Here is a 16023-nt window from a genome sequence, read left to right as displayed (position 1 = left end):
GTCAGCTCAGAAGGTGGCCACATGCCAAACCTTTTCATCCCAATTACCTTGCAGCTCTCCTTGTCCCACGGAAGTGTTATTGCAACACAGCTTTGCTCGAAGAATGGAGAGGAAAGAAACGAGAGGGAGGCAGGAAAAGGGCCTCCCAGGCTCTGCATGGCTTTGCCAGTGATTTGGGACAGGAACACCTTTGAGTTGCAGGTGACTACAGCTGGATTGATCCTGAGTTGACCATCAGGTGGGGCCCCTAAGAAATCAAATGTTTGTCTTCAAGAGCCCACAGCTAAACAGATTTCGAGAGACTTCCCTCCTTCAGGAGAGCCAAACAAGGTGCAAACTGGGCTGTAATTGTCACCATGTGCAGGGCAGCCTGCTGTCCTGGAGCTCCAGTTCTAACCTCTAAGTGATCCTAAGCTCCAGAAAATCTAATTGTTTTGTAAGAAGAAACAACTTGAGAACATACCTATCAAAAAACTGAGTCAGGGATTCATGAGCTGCCATCTGGAGTGCTCTGGAACACTGATAAAAACCTCCCCAAGACATGTACATGGAGGCCATTCCCAAATTCAGTTTCTGGATAGCTTTGCCCTGCCATGTGTGTGATGGGTCTGTGTGGAACATACCTAAGATAGATTTCTCTATGAGCTCTGGTGCCCAGTGTGAGCAGGGAAGCACTGCTGCTCCCTGCACATCTGCCTTCTCCTGCACGTCTCTCAAAGAAGGGATGTGTCGCAGACATCTTTTAATGAAAAATCCTTTTCTTAGGATTTTTCCTCCTGAGAAGCTGGGAGGCCTCAGGAACAAAATGTAAACAATGATTATCTGCTGCTGTGGGATGCAACAGTGCATCTGTGATTGTTCTCATGTTGGATGTTTCTAATTAATGGCCAATCACAGTCAGCTGGCTCGGACTCTCTGTCTGAGATTATCATTCCTTTCAATTCTTAGCTTAGCTAGCCTTCTGATGAGATCTTTTTCTCTATTCTTTCAGTATAGTTTCAATGTAATATATATCATAAAATAATAAATCAAGATGAGTTAGATGCTCGTCTCTTCCCTGGTCCAGGACCCCTGTGAACGCCGTCACAGGGACGGAACCACTGCAGGGCTGGGAGCGCCTGCCTCCTGCAGTGCCCCCTCTCAGCCGGCCTGTCTGCTGCAACGGGAAATGGTTTTGGGCTGGAGCCAACCCCGGGGCATTTTACAAACTCATATAATGGCTCTGCTTGGGGCACAGCCCTGTGGACAAGGAGCAGAAATCCCTCGGTACCGAGTTTCCCAAGAGCCGCCGTCCCAGAGCGTCCCCCGAGCGGCTGCGGGCAGGCAGAGCGGCATCCCCCGAGCGGCCGGCGGCGCATCCCCCCGCGGTGTCCCGGCCGTGGGGAACATCGCATGGAGGCCGTTCCCAGGCTGTTCCTGCTCGCGGCCTCTCCTTCCGCACCACGTCCCAGAGCCGTGCAGCCGCCGGCAGCGCAGGAAGTGCAGCGGGTCGTGGGAACGGCCCGGGGAGGGCGCTGGGCCAGGACAGCACCCTGCACAGCGCCTCCATCCCTCCATCCATCCATCCATCCATCCATCCATCCATCCATCCATCCATCCATCCATCCATCCATCCATCCATCCATCCATCCCCGGGCGAGGCACACACACAGCTCCATCCTGGGCACACGGCCCCTCCCTGCCCAGCTTTGTGTTCCCATCGTTGCACCCCGTGTGCTCTTCACCCAGCACACCCTGTGCCCTCCTCAGCCATCACTGCCCTGTCTGACTGGGCACTGGGTGCTCTGTGAAGCTGGGCAGGTTGTTATGGACCAGCTGAAATGCCTCACGTGCCTTTTAGTGTTTTCCTTCTTTTTATTAAGAGAGGAGCCGCCTCTGAGCGCTAAAACCTCTGAGTGCTTGGGAATTATTAAAGCGTCGCTTTTAGCCCTGACAGCATATTTGTTGTAGTGTTTTAAAACCATTTGCCAAGTTTTCCTTTCAGTTGCTCAAAAAGGGCTGTGTTTGGGAGGTCCTTGTCCTCCAGATCTCTCCCAGGACTTGCTGGGGCCGTTATCCTGCAGGAAGAGCCCCAGGAATACGAGTGCAGCTGTGCCCTGTCCCAAGGTCAGCCTTGCCAGGCCTGCTCCCACCAACAGCCCTGTGGGGCTTTTATGGGACATTCAGCTCAGCCACCATCTTCCAGCTGCTTTCTCCATGCATTTCCAGGTCACTCTTGCAGCAGGGCTGGATGCATGTAAAGAAGGTACTTTATTTGGGACAGGAATGTGGGACTGCTTGGAAGCCAAAGCGAGCAACAACAGAGCAGGGAAGCAGTGGCAAGATGCAGAGCTTTTCCTGTAGAAATTTCTATTTGTGGCAGTGAAAAAATTCCTACCAAAGCTGTGGTTGCCCTCTTCGTTGGTCCTTGGGACACTGGACAATGATCACAGCCTCTGGGAGGTGTGGGGTGGGTTTTCAGGCAGCTGGTGGGTTATATCCTGCAGCATTCCCAGGCCAGTCCATGTTTCCCTGGCTTGTGTCAGTTGCTGAGGGTGTCCTAGGCTGTGATGGAGTGAATCCAGGGGTGACTGATGCTGAGGGGGCTGTTCCCCATCTCCCCTGCAGCCAGAGGGGAGCCCTGTGGGGTGAGGGCCCCTTGGCACCAAACCCAGGCTTCATCTTCACCCCACAGCCACCCTGTTCCTGCTGTGCCACATCTCCAGGCAGCCCTGTCAGTGTCACTTGTCACCTCATCCATTACTGGTCTTTGTCCCTCCCTTGGTCCTTGTCCCCTACATTCCCAGTAGTGACTGTATTCTCCTTTTTGGGGTTCATGTCAGCTCCTGTGCCTCTGTAGGGGCACAGCTGGCTGGTGTGGGCCAGGAGGGCTCCCAGTGACACCAGGAACAGTGCTGTGTCTCAGTGCTGCTGGCAGTGAAAATGGAGAGCTCAGTGCATTTAAATCCCAGCTGAATTTTGGGGACTCAAATATATTTCTCAATGCTTTAATGCCAAACCATCCTGCTTTACTGTCCCTGCAGCTGGAGAAGGACAGGGAGCCGAGTCCCCTGTGAGACCCGGGAACTTCTGTTCCTGTCTTGTGTCTCCCCTCAGTGGTTTCACTTTTTGCCCCAGAGATTTCATCTCTCTGTGCCTGGCGTCACACAGCAGAGCAGCAGCCGAGGCTCCCAGCCGAGCTCTCCAGCAGTGTTTCCTTCCATCACGACAGCTGGGGTCACTCTTTCACCAGGAGCGTTTTCCTCCCGAGCTCCGGCTGTGCTTTCCGACAGGACGAGCTCTGAGCGCTGCATCCTGTGCTGGCCGGGATCTCAAGCTCCCAGGGCTCTTCACTGGGCCAGCAATATCTCTGATTTTAATATTGAAACCATACAGGAATGTGCTTTTTCTGTCGTCTTGGAAGCTTGATTAATTAGTGTTCAAGCTCCCTGGGTTCCTCGGGGTGTGGATCCAGCAAAGGAACTGGAGCCTGCTCTTTGTCTGGCCATTCCTGGCTGTCATGGGTGGGGAGGCAGTGATGTGGCTTAAACTCACCGTGTCATCGCCAGGTCTGGCATGTGGGCACATGCCATGGCTTTCATCGCAGCCTCCTTAGCACCCCAAACCCTCCAAGGTGCCACGAGGGGGAGTGTGAGGTGATGTCAGGACTCTGCAGGGCTTCCTGTGAGGAGGTTTGGTTTTCCCCTGTCCTTGGTGTGAGCAGGGCACCGACCCACCAAAGCCGTGCCTGGTGTGCCAGCACACACCCTGCAGCCCCTGCCTGGCCAGGGAGAGCAGCTGAAGCCATGGTGGTGCATGGGGCTGGCTTGTGGGGGCACAGCAAGGTCCCCCCCAGTGCCCCCAGGCCCTGGTAGTCAGGCTGGAGCATCCTCAGGGGGTCCCGTGTGAACGTGGCTGCTCCAGCCCTGCACAGCCAGGTGGGAATGTCCTGCCCTGGGCGTGGAGGTGGGGGTGGGAATGAAGCATCACCCAGTGATGGGAACTGATTGTACCACGGAGGGGTCTTCAGGGGTAAATTCAGTGGTGCTGAAGGAGCCCAGCTGGCTCTCTCTTGTCACAGACATCTTTTATGAAAAATCCTTTCCTTAGGATTTTTCCTCCTGAGAAGCTGAGGGGCCTCAGGAACAAAATGTAAACATTGATTATCTGCTGCTGTGGAATGCAACAGGTGCATCTGTGATTGGCTCATGTGGTTGTTTCTAATTAATGGCCAATCACAGTCAGCTGCCTCCGACAGAGAGTCCGAGCCACAAGCCTTTGTTATTAATTCCTTATTTTTCTATTCTTAGCTAGCCTTCTGATGAAATCCTTTCTTCTATTCTTTTAGTATAGTTTCAAAATAATATATATCATAAAATAATAAATCAGCCTTCTGAAACATGGAGTCAGATCCTCGTCTCTTCCCTCATCCTGAGACCCCTGTGAACACGGTCACCCTCTCTGCCTGATGTGTGTTGAGCCAAGTGTGCCAGGAGTGTCTGTGGTTCCTGCTGTCACTGGGTGGCAAAGCCCTGGACACCCAATGGGACGGGAAGATGGGGTGGGAAGGGGCAGCAGTGACCCAAAGCAGCAACTCCAGCCAGCCCCTTTGCTGATCCTCCTTGGTGGCTCCACTGTCACTTAAGGAAGAAGAGCTTGGAGAAGACATGCCAGGGCTGATTTGAGAGGCAGGTCACCCAAGTGCAAGGTGCTTAGCAATTCCAGGACAGGGACTCTGTGGTGTCACACCAGGGCCATGCTGGTCCTTGAAGGACGTACCCAGTGCTGGGAGCCAGCCCCAGCCTGGGGGCTGAGGAGATAATGTGCTGTGTTAACAGTGAAGGTGGGGGTCCCATCTGCTAAGCTAGGCCTGGTGACACCCTGCTGCCACCTCACAGGGGACATGGTGACAGCAACGGCCCAGCCCTAACTGAGCGGCCAATCTGTCGTGTGGCAGGGAGGTGTAAAGGGCCATATTTGGAAGGGCAAAAATATTTCCTTCTCTGGGCTTGATCCAATGTCAGGCTGGAAGGAGCTTGGAGTGACCTGGTCCAATGTCCCAGCCAATGGCAGGGGGTGGAACAAGATGGTCTTGAAGGTCCCTTCCAAGCCAAACTGATTCCATGGTCCTGATAAACAGGACCAGCCCTGCATGGTGCTCCCTTGGGAAACGGTGCTGGCAGGGAGCCTCTCTCGCTGCTTTTATGTTTCCCTGTGCTCCCTCTTGTGTCAATCCTGGAAATCCCATCCCCTGACTTTTCCTTTGGCACTTACCTCCCTGGCCCACATTAGGTGATGTCCCATATGCTGCTGCAGTGTTCATCCCACCTCCTTTCCTGCCTTACATCTCACTTCTTGTGAAGATGTTCACAAGGACGCCCAAACCTCTCCCAGAGAGGCAGCCAGGCTCAGATGCCAAGCCATGCCACCCTCTCACACTCATCCCTGTAAGTGTTCCAGGCCAGGCTGGACAGGGATCTGAGCAGCCTGGTCTAGTGGCAGGTGTCCCTGCTGTGGCAGGGCATTGGAAGGAGGTGGGGTTCAAGGTCCCTCCCAACCCAAACCAGTCTATGGTTCTCCTTGCATCCAGCATGTTGGACTGGCTGTGGCAAACCAGCCCCTTTGAACAGAGCTGGACATCTCTCCTTCCCACTGCCTGGGGTTCCCACAGGTGACTTTCCACCAGCCTCTTTGTACAAAGCAGAATAATTTTGTGCCTCTTTCCTGTGTCGGGCAGCAGTTGCCATGTTATTAATTAACCCAGTCACTCACATAACCACAGTGCTGCACTCACTGTTGTTTAAACCAGTGAACCTGAGCCTCAATTCACTCCCTTCCCTCTGCTCCAAGGTACTGCAGCTCCAAGGAGGGGGAAGTTTGCACTGTCAGCTGCCCTGGGAGAGCTGAATACAGAGGGCAGAGAGGCCTTTGCAGGAGAGGAGGGAACCCTTTGCCTGGTGCACCGCAGGGCTCAGGGTGTTCCCAGAGCCTGGGCTTGGTTTGGGTCTGCACGTGGTCAGCTGTGGGGCTGTGCCTCTGCCTCTGCCTCTGCCAGCAGTGCCACTGTTCCTTCCACCTCGCTGAACAGCAGCCAGCCCAAGCAGGGCCTGTTTAATTCAGCAAGTCATAAATTCATAATGCTTATTTACCACACAGCGCCATCAATATTTGATAGCGGCCACTGGCCTGCTGCGGCGTGGCCTGCACAGGAAGGGAATGGGGCTGGAATGGGGCTGGCATGGGGCTGGAATGGGGCTGGCAATGGGGCTGGCATGGGGCTGGCAATGGGGCTGGCATGCAGTGGGGCTGCCCAGGTCAGCGTGGTGGTGCTGGGATGGGGCTGGAGAGATGCGAGCTCCTCCTCCAGCCCTGCAAACCTGCCAGCGGTGGGACGTGGCCTCTGCAGAGGGATGTGTGGGGGCCGGGCCGGCAGCTGGAGGCTGTCAGGTTGAGGGAGGAATGAAGCAGGGAGCTGGGTGCAGGGGGGGACCCAGCAGCTGCTGGTCGGGAGGGGAGTTTGCAGACTTTGGGACACACACACAGTCAGTTTGGTTGTACCCAGAGTGTCCCAGGACAGCCATGGGCACTGCCCTGCCTGTGCCGCTCGGCGCTGGCGGCGCTCGGCCGCGGCTCAGAGAGGCGCCATGAACTCGGGAAGGCCCCTGACCCCCGACCCCAGCTCTCTAATTGACTGCGAGGAGGAGCCCTGCCCTCCGAGGAGGGCGAGCAGGAAGGAACCTTCTCCCCGAGAGCTGCCCGAGGCCTCAGGGAGAAGGAGCGAGCGGGGGAGTGTAGCTGTGCAAGGACAATATTTTGTGTTCACTCCAAAAGAGCCTCTTCCTGCTTATGGATCTCGAGTGTTTTGCTCGTCGTAAGCAAAAGTTGCTGCAGCCTGTGGCTTCTCCCCCAGCTCCTGCTGGAAATGCTCTGCACTGGGAGAGCTGAGGGTCTCATTTCTTACTCCTTTGGAGGGGGCTGCTCTCTCCTGCCTTCCCTTTGTCTGAGCTGCCTCTCCCTTGTGTGCAGAGGGTGATGGAGGGAACCAGGCATGGCTGTATCCCTGGAAACCCTGGGCTCGCCCAGGAGCCATCCCAACTTCCCACTGAAGGGCTGCAGTGGCACGGGGATGGTGTGTGGACCAGCTGGCCAGTGGATGGCTCCAATTGGGCATAGGCTGCAGGTTGCCATCACAGAGGGGACAGAGCTGAGGCTGCTCAGAGGTGCCTGGTGAATTGGTGCCTTCCCTGGCAGCGCTCAGCAATCCCTGAGCTGTGACATGCAGTGATAAGGTGGCCCTCAGCCCCTGGAGCTGCAGTGGCACCCGCCTGCTGAGTGGTGCTCCACTCTCCCCGCCGTGCTGAGACAAGCCAGGCCAGCCTGAGTGACAGCTCTCCCCTTTTAGGGCTGCTTTTATCTCTCCCTGGGGAACGTGGCCCCAGTGCTGGTTGAGTCTGGCAGCAGTGCCGACAGCCATGCTGCCCTGCCTCCTGCTACCCCAGAGTTTCCCATCCGCCAGTCACATCCCTGCTCTGCTGGCCCCTGGACCTGCTGCTGCCATTCCTGGGGGATGTAGCAGGAGTCAAAGCCCCTTCCCAGCACACTGGAGTCCTGCCCTGTGCTGACTCTGCTGGAGCAAAGAGGGCATGGGTCCTTTGGTGGCTTACAGCTCCATGCCAGGCAGGGACAGCGAGGTGCCAACGCATCCTTTGGCAGTGCATCCCAAACCCCACAGCCTTCACTCTGCCCCAGAAGCTCTTCTGGCTTGGACGTGAACTTTTCCCCCAGGACGTGACTCCCCACACTCCCCTGGTCCTTGCAAAACCAGCGCTGGTGGGGCTGCTCTGGGGCTGGGGCTTAGGGGATTTGGGAGCGTGGCAGATAGGGGCAGGTCTGCTTTAATTTACAGTGACAAGTGTTTATGGGCCTCATGTACAGCCCACACTTCACTGTCCGTGTAGTCAGATCCCTCCTTGTACAGCCTGGAAAGGAGCAGACTGTGTGGACAGGGGTGAGGAGAGGGATTTTTCCATGGTGGGATGAATGTCCTCTGTACCAATGCTGTCGCCTTCCCCCTGCAGTGAGCCCAGCATGTGGGGTGACAGTGTGGGAGCACAGTGACCACACTGCTTGGAGGGGATGAGTGAGATGAGGGGACCTGGGAGGAGCTGGGGAGATGGAATCTGCCTTGCTGCTTGCCAGGATCAGGAATTATGTGGGATACAGGCAATAAGAGTGATGCAGGGAAAGGCTTAGCAAGGGGTGCCAGGCTTGGTACAACAGTTCAGCCTTTGAGGAGTTGACCCTTGCTGCTCAGTGTGCTGAGGCACCCGAGTAACTCATTATTCTGATTAATTCCCCAGCAGTTTTGACCAAATAAGTCAAGAAAGTTGAAAAATATCTGAAGAGCTTCTTGCCCCTTGCTGTTGTGCCTGAGGTGGGGCTGGGAGCTCTCTCTGTGGTGCCAAGGCCAGTTCCTGGCCCCTCAGCTGGTTTTACTGGTCTTGAGGATGGAGGGAAGCTGAGGTGACTCACGCTGGGGACACAGTGGAACATGTCTGGCCCCATCCCATGCCTCACCCCACTCCTTGTGGGGCTCTTTCTCCACCTCCCTGCTCTAGGAGTTAAAACCCTCCCTCCAGCCTGGCGTTGCTCATGGAAAGTTTATATATAGCCTTTTGTTTTTGCCAGCGTCCCCCTTGAGCTTAAATAGCCCTTCCCCGTGCCTGGTGCTGACCCCGGATGTATTTATAGAGAGCAATAATCAGATCTGTGCTATCACCGAGCGCACCAAGCTCGAGTGGGTGCCCCGAGGGAGGCCCTTCCCTCACACTGAGCCTTGCCCTGAGCAGGAGGAGGCCTGGAGGGCTGGCAGGAGCTGCCCAGCAGGCTCAGAGCTGGGCACGGCTTCCTTTGGGATGACAGTGCCAAATCTGGCTGTGGAGGAGCTTTTCGGATCGCCATCACTCGGGCTCAGGGCGCTGTGAGGCCAGCGCTGTTCCTCTCTGAAACTGTTTCGTGTTGTGGAGGTGAGCCGCGTCCCCACAGGCCGCTCCGGGCCGGGGCTGTGGGGATGGTTTCACTCTCCTGGGTTAAACGTGAGGCTCTGGCAGCTCCCCTGAGCAGCCAGCTCCTGCCGCGGGTGCCAGCTCCGCTCCCACCCCGGAGGTCCGCGCCGCCGGGCGCCTTCCCCTCCATCCTCAGCTCTTGACTATTTAAGGCAAATCTCCTTGCTGGACTTTTAAACAAAACGCGAGCTCCTCTCGCTCTGCTCGTTTTAAATAACTCGCCTGGCGTAAACAGAACGAAGCATAACACCATAAATCAGGCGTTCCCGGGATCTGCCTGGCAGGCTGCGTGCAGGGGCTCACCAGGCCCCCGAGCTCCCCTGCAAGCTCTCTCTGGGGCCTGGGGGAGTGATAAGAGGGCAAGAGGGGCTCGGGCTTTCTCAAGGAGACTAATGTGATCACAGGCTGCCAGCCTTTGGGGTAAAGTAATTAAGGTTGCAAAATAGTTTCCATCGCAGCCCCTTGCTTGTTGTTCCCCACTGAGGCTGGAATTTTCCGAGCTGTATTCCTTGCGTGAAAATGAATTTTTTCCAGGGAAGTTTGCACTGGTGATGGTCAGTGATGTTTCATAGGGATTTGGGGGGAAATGCCTGGACTTCAGATGGGAGCTCAGCACGTTCCTTGCAGGGACATGGGCGCTTTGCACCACAGTTTGTCCCACCAGCCGAAGGGATCAGCTCTGGAAAATCAACCCTTGTGCCGTCAGTCCTCGGTGTTTATGCACTGTGGTCGAAGCAGGACAAAAATAATTACAGCTCATCTCAGGGATCAGTGCTTCCCATGATAAAATTCTTTGTTTTCCTTGGTTTTAGAGCTTTGCCAAACGTTCATCGTGAGCTGAATCTTTCAGGCTGGGTGTCCAACATACACGAAGTCATCTAAACAACCCACTTTAAACAAGCCTGGCCTTGCTGGGATTGAAAAGTGGGAGGATGTGCTGGTTTGCTGCCAAGGCTGGAAACTCCAAAGGGTGAGACTCGGGGTGCCCTGGGGATGGGGACAGGCCACTAACTGTGCCTGTGGGGAACTCTGGGCTGTGGCCAGGCTGAGGAATGAGTGCAAACCCTGCAGGTGTGCAGGAGCCTTGGCTATGGTGCATCCCCATGTGGGATCAGCATGGGAAGGGTGTTGCTGTGGCACATTGCCTTTCACTGTACCCCCAGCTCCAGGAGGGACAGTGGAGCCCTGCTGCCATGCCTGGCCTGCCCCAGGGCTGCCCTCCACCTTCCCTTCTCTGCCCAAAGACAAGGATGGATGGAGCAGCCCCTTGCAAGGCCATGCTTCATTTAGCTCTCATCCTCCCAACTCGTTAATACCTCTCATTATTCACATGACTGAGGAACAGCCTTCAGAGTTCTGGCAGCAGCTTTTACACAGCAGGTTGCACCCCTGGATGGGCAGTGTCCTCTCCAGGAGGGGAGCACGGGCCCTGCTTGGCCAGAGGAGATGGGAAGCTGGAGTCAGCAGGAATGCCACATCATGCTGGGCAGCGTCACACAGGGTGATGAACAATGGGGGTGTCCCTGGCTGTCCTGCACAGTGCTCAGCACCAGGAGAACAGCAGAGGAGGAGGTGCAAGGAGGTTTATTTCCCACCCTTGAGGGCACCCATGGACACATCCCCGGGGTGGATGTGCAGAGGGGCTGCCTGAGGGGCACCCACGGGAGCTGCGAGTGTCCTGGGGAAAGACGCGATAAGTGAGCCAATAAAGAGCTTTCCCAAGCTTGCAGCTGCCACAGAGGCAGTGCCACAGCCAGGCTGGAGTGATGCTCATCCCCTCCTGCTCCCTGGCATGCTCCAGAGGCTCTGGGACTCGTGGCACATCCCGGGCCGGCGCCAGTGGCTGTGGAGCTGAGCCGTGCCGCGAGTGGCGGCAGCGCTCACTTGGGTTTTGGACAAGCTGTTTTCCAAGTCGGGAGGTCATGTGTATGTTGGTCGTGTTGCCAAGGATTCCTCCACAACAAGTCTTTTTGTTTTGTTTGACAAGGTCTCCAGTGTGCAGAGGGGCTGGACATTAATAACCTTGGTGAAAATGGGACGCCTTCCTCTCGGGCAGTTCGGGTTGGTGTGGGACAGCTCAAAGGTGCCCATCTCCTCCCTTACAGAGGTGGCCCTCTTTGGCTGCCCAGATACCTAATGGCAAACTCTGGGAGTATTTCTCTCCTCCATATGATCCGTAATGTCTGTTAATTAGGGATGAAGATGATGTAGCAGAGGATGAGGCCTGCAGAGCCCTGTTGGTGGTCAGAGGTGGCTCTGGAGAGGATGGGACATGGTGCTCTACTGGGTAGCACCTGGCTGAGAGATCCAGAGCTGCATCTGCTGACACCCTGAGGGGCCTGGGCCAGGTCCTGGGGGCAGGGCCACACATGAGGGCTCAGGACACCAATGCCACTGATTGTCTCTCAGTGCTCTGGGTCAAGCCACGTCCTGTTCCTCTGCTCCACATCCCTGTTGGCACTGAAGCTGATCATCTCACTGAGCACCTGCTCAAACCCTCACTCAAACAACTGCAGAGCAGGGAAGGGGCAGGATCTGGCCTGGCAGACTTGCCAGAGGTGCTGGGCCTCATTCCTGCTGCTGGGACAGGTCTGGTGACCATTGGTGCCACTTGGTTAATGCCAAGTGCCAGGCTCTGGAGTGGAGCTGTGCCTGCTAACTCGGGCAGTGACAGTGGGGCTGGGGGGCACTGAGCCTGTCCCTCTGCCAGGGGGGCAGCTCCTGACACAGCTCCAGTGAGGAAGGACAGATTCTACTGCAGAAATCCCTCCATTACAGCTGGCATGGGACCACTGCAACCTGGGCAGCTCCCAGCTCCTCTGTGGATGAGGCAATGGAAACCTCTTGCTGAAGTTCAGTTGCACTATGAGGATTTTAGCCCACAAGAGCACCATGGTGGTGGCAGCAGCTGCTCTCATGGCTGAAGGATGGTGGAAGGAGCTGCAGGGGATGGACACAGAGGGAGAGCCCCAATGCTCCAACACGTCCACCATGTCTGGACCTGGAGCTGAGAGAGCCTGCACCCCACACTTCAAAAAGGCCTCATTAAAAATCAGCCATGGATGTTCAGTGCAGTGTCTAGAGCCAGGTGTGTGGCCATCCCATGCACAGGACTGAATTGGCTTTGGGGTCTTTAGTTAAGAAATCCTCTACAAAGGATTCCCCCTGGTTAATGTCCTCATAATTAATATGCCTGCCAGTGCAAATGACACATTAATTATGAAACTAAAGAGATAAGAGTGCACTGTTTCAGTGCTGCACAAGCAAGGAGGAGAACTGCCCTGTTTCTTCTTTGTATTTCATCTTCTAGGCAAAAAAAGTATGAGCATGGGACAGACTAAAGCCCTGTCTTCATTTCTAAGTGACCAAGTGACAGATCCCTCCACGAAGCCGTGCTTTTTCCACCAGCTCACCAGCAACGCTGCGTCTGCAACCCATCAGAGAGAGCGTTTGGGTTTATTGTTCCTGCTCCTGGCTCCTGAGAGGCTTTTCTGTTCGGTGCTATCTTTTCATTCGAGCAGTGTAAACACGAGCTCTCCTCCTCACCCGTTTTTGGTGGGGAGCCCACTCGGCGCTTGGCGCTGTCGTGGGGCACCGCAGCATCCCCGGAGCTGGGCGCTGCCAGGAGCGGCTCTGAAATGCCCATAAAAGCAGCTCTGCAGCGCTGAGATGTGTCTGAGCGAACATTTGCGCACACCTCCGAGCCCTTGTCTGTCTCGCTTAGCTTCAGCGGGTCCTCCTGGGGGAAGGCGGGGTGGCAGGACACCAGCGGTGACGTCTGGCAAGGAATTAAAGTTTGAAAGCGCTCGCTGCCGTCCTCGGAGCAGCCACTCCAGGCGTGTGATGCTGGACGAGCTCTGCAATTCCACTGCTGCCCATCCCTGCCCTGCACACGCCGGGCCGCCCAGAGGCCTGCACAGCTCCCAGGATGGGGCTAACTGCAGCCTGCGATTTGGTGCCCAAATATCACTGTAATTTGTCTGCCACACCTTTTATCCTCTGCCCTTTGTGGTGCTTAGGGCTGTTGTAGCCTCATGGTCCAATGGAAGGAACAAATCCATGGAAAGGGGTTGGGAGCTCCTCTTGAGCTTGGCCTTGACCAAAGTGCCATCCCTGCTGGCTGGGGACAGACAGACCAAAAGAGGCTCCAGGCTGGGCAGGCTCTGTGTCACGCAGAGATGCAGCATGGGAGGGGGAAAGCACAGAAGGTGCTGCTGAGGGGTCAGCAAGGAACTGGGCTGGGTTAGCCTGGCCAAAAGAGCTCGAGCAGGGGTCTGTTTGCAGCTTTCAGCTCCCTAGAGGGGAAGTGCAAAGATGGTGGAGTTACACTTTCCTTGATAGGGGCAGCAGAGGATGTAACATGGGGCAGCAGCCACACTTGGTGGCTTGAGAGAGTCAGGATCGGTGCTAGGGAAGACTCGTTCCCTGCTGGATGGTGCAGCTTTGGGATGGACACCTGGAGAGGTGGGGTTGGTCCATCCTTAGGGATTTTCAAGGCAGGACCAAGCTGACCCAGCACTAGTGAGAGTCCTGCAGGATGCTGGATGGGTGAGTTCTGAGCTCCCTTCCCACCTTTGCTATAACAAGTCTCCAGATGTTTGCATGCTGATCCCAAAAGCAGCCCCAAAGCCTTTGCCTGCCTGCAGCCAGAAAGTTCTCTGAGAACTTTCCCTCATCTGAGGCCCTGTGAAGAGTCTTTGGTGGCACCAACACTCAGCCTGTTTGTGCCCATCACTGGTCTGGGTGTTGTCTGATCTCACTGCTTGCTTGGAAATCAGTGTTCCTCCCTGTCCCATGGTTGGTGGACTCCTTCCAACCAGCATAGCAAATCCCGGTCTGGAATAATTAACCAGAAAGATTAAGAGCATGAGGATACAGCAGCTGGAATGGGCAGAGGAAGGAGGAAAGCAGCAGAGCAGTCTGGGGAGATGAGAGAACTCCTGGACAAGGACAGGAGGAGGAGAAATCGGTGCCGGTGGCAAGCAGAGGAAATCCTCCCTTCTCCGTACCTCAGAAATGTTGGAAGTGGCATGGGAGCATCCTCTGTGCCCTGGGACAAGTGCCAAGGCTCAGTTGTTGTCCCAGATAAGCAGTGAGGAGCAGCAAAAACAATCCAGCAGCTCAGCCAGAGTGTGGCACTGCCTGTGATGGGCTCAGCAGGAGCAGGGGCCTAAAGTGCCCCCTGTGACGACCACCATGACACCCAAAATTAAATCCATTGCCTTTCTACAGGTGGGTGAAGGGGGTCTGGGATCACAGAATGGGTGGGCAGGATGCAGGAGCCCAGCTGGAGAGAGACACCCCTCGTTATCACCTGAGCTGGTCACCTGCTTGTTTAGGAGTGAGAAAGAGCCCTTGGACAATGCAAAGCTGAGAAACTGTATGAAAGCACAAGAGTGTCCACAACTGGCTGTCATTTCAAGTCTCACCTTGATTTCTCAGCTGATTTCAACCTGTTTCTGTCTCAAGTACTTTGTTAACCCCCTTTCTAGGCCTGCTAGACCAACCTTGTTGGTTGTGTGCACCTCACAGCTTTTACTCCTTTTCCCTGGTGAGGCTCTGCCATTCTCATTGTCTGCAGGCAGGACAGCCTGGTGTGAGCTGCTTGTGTGGGACATTATCACAGGGTTCAGTGTCCACGTGTCCACCCTGATGAGGAATTGATGTGGGAGAGGTAAGTGGATGCTGAATGGGTCACAGCATCACATCTGCTCTTGTAACCATCACATCTTAGTGGGGGTGGTATCACAAGGACACAGCTCTGGGGCAGCCCTTGGCCAGACTGCAGAGCCAGATGCTGTTGAGTGATACTTTGGGAGGAAAGGTGTTGGTGTAAAAATACATCGCTGTAAGGCATGGATAAGCAAAGTCCAAACCCAAGTGTCTCCTGCTCTGGTTCAGCTGGTGTGGCCTTGGATCACATAAAGCTGAGCATCTCCAGGTGGAAGTGGAATCCTCAGCCAAAATCTCTGCAGGGCCATCACCATTTTCTGGCGGACTGGCTCACCTGCACAAGCTGGTAGCAGTGGCAGCTTCATTTGTCCCACCTTCTGTCCATCCCTTTGAGCTCCTGAGGGGAGAAAACATCTCCTCTGTGTGCAGCTGGTTGGCCCATCAAGGGCTCCATGTGTTGAAGCACATGCTGCAGTGCTTTGGGAGGGGATGGCCTGGGTGTGATGTTTGTGAAGATATCAAAGATTCTGTGAGCCACAAGAAAATGGGATGAAGGGATGCTGCCACCACACACAGCTCTGGGGGGTGGGTGTGCAAGGAGGACACTTATCTCCAGCCCATGGGTTTGCCTACAAAGTAAACCAGAGGTTGTGGCCATCAGCATGGCAGTGACGTGGTGGACCCACTGTTATTGCCCCAGCATGATGCATACATGAACCCTTCTGCTTGTGGCCAGGGTTTTCCTGCTCTGGAAGAGGCAGAATGTCTCCTCTGCATGTGTGTGCAGCACTGGGGTCCTTGGGGGTCTGATGAAAACCCACTGCTGCTCCTGACTCCCACCCTTTTGTGCCTTCTTCCACTTGCCTCAGGCTCTGCACTCAAAGTCTGCAGAAAGTGAAGCACCAAACCTAAACACAGAGAAAGTGCTGGGAGGTTACACTGGGTTCTGTTCAATTAGCACAGGAAGCAAATATTCCTGGTCTTTTTGACAGGGTGGGCTCTCTCAGGGTCTGAGCAATGGTAGGCAACACTCTTCCTGGGAGTTATTCCTGCACGGCCACATGGGACTGTCCCCAGCCTTGGGGACAAAGTTATGGTGAAGGGCAGCATCCCTGAGGAGCGGGGAAAGTCCTTGCTCTGATCTGGATCTGTGCTGAGCTCCATGGGTGGCTTGGGGAGCTCTTGCTGTGGTGCTCACAGCTGGTATGTGAAGTGTCTCCAAAACCCTTCTGTAGGACAGCATTTTAAATAAATAAAGTCAAAAAGTGGGAGTTTTCTCCCCTCCTGCAGAACCTGGCAGGGATCA

Source organism: Melospiza georgiana, chromosome 13 (genome assembly GCF_028018845.1).
Source record: "Melospiza georgiana isolate bMelGeo1 chromosome 13, bMelGeo1.pri, whole genome shotgun sequence".
NCBI lineage: Eukaryota > Metazoa > Chordata > Aves > Passeriformes > Passerellidae > Melospiza > Melospiza georgiana.
The sequence above is the reverse complement of the archived record's forward strand: the minus strand, read 5'-3'. Positions refer to the sequence as shown.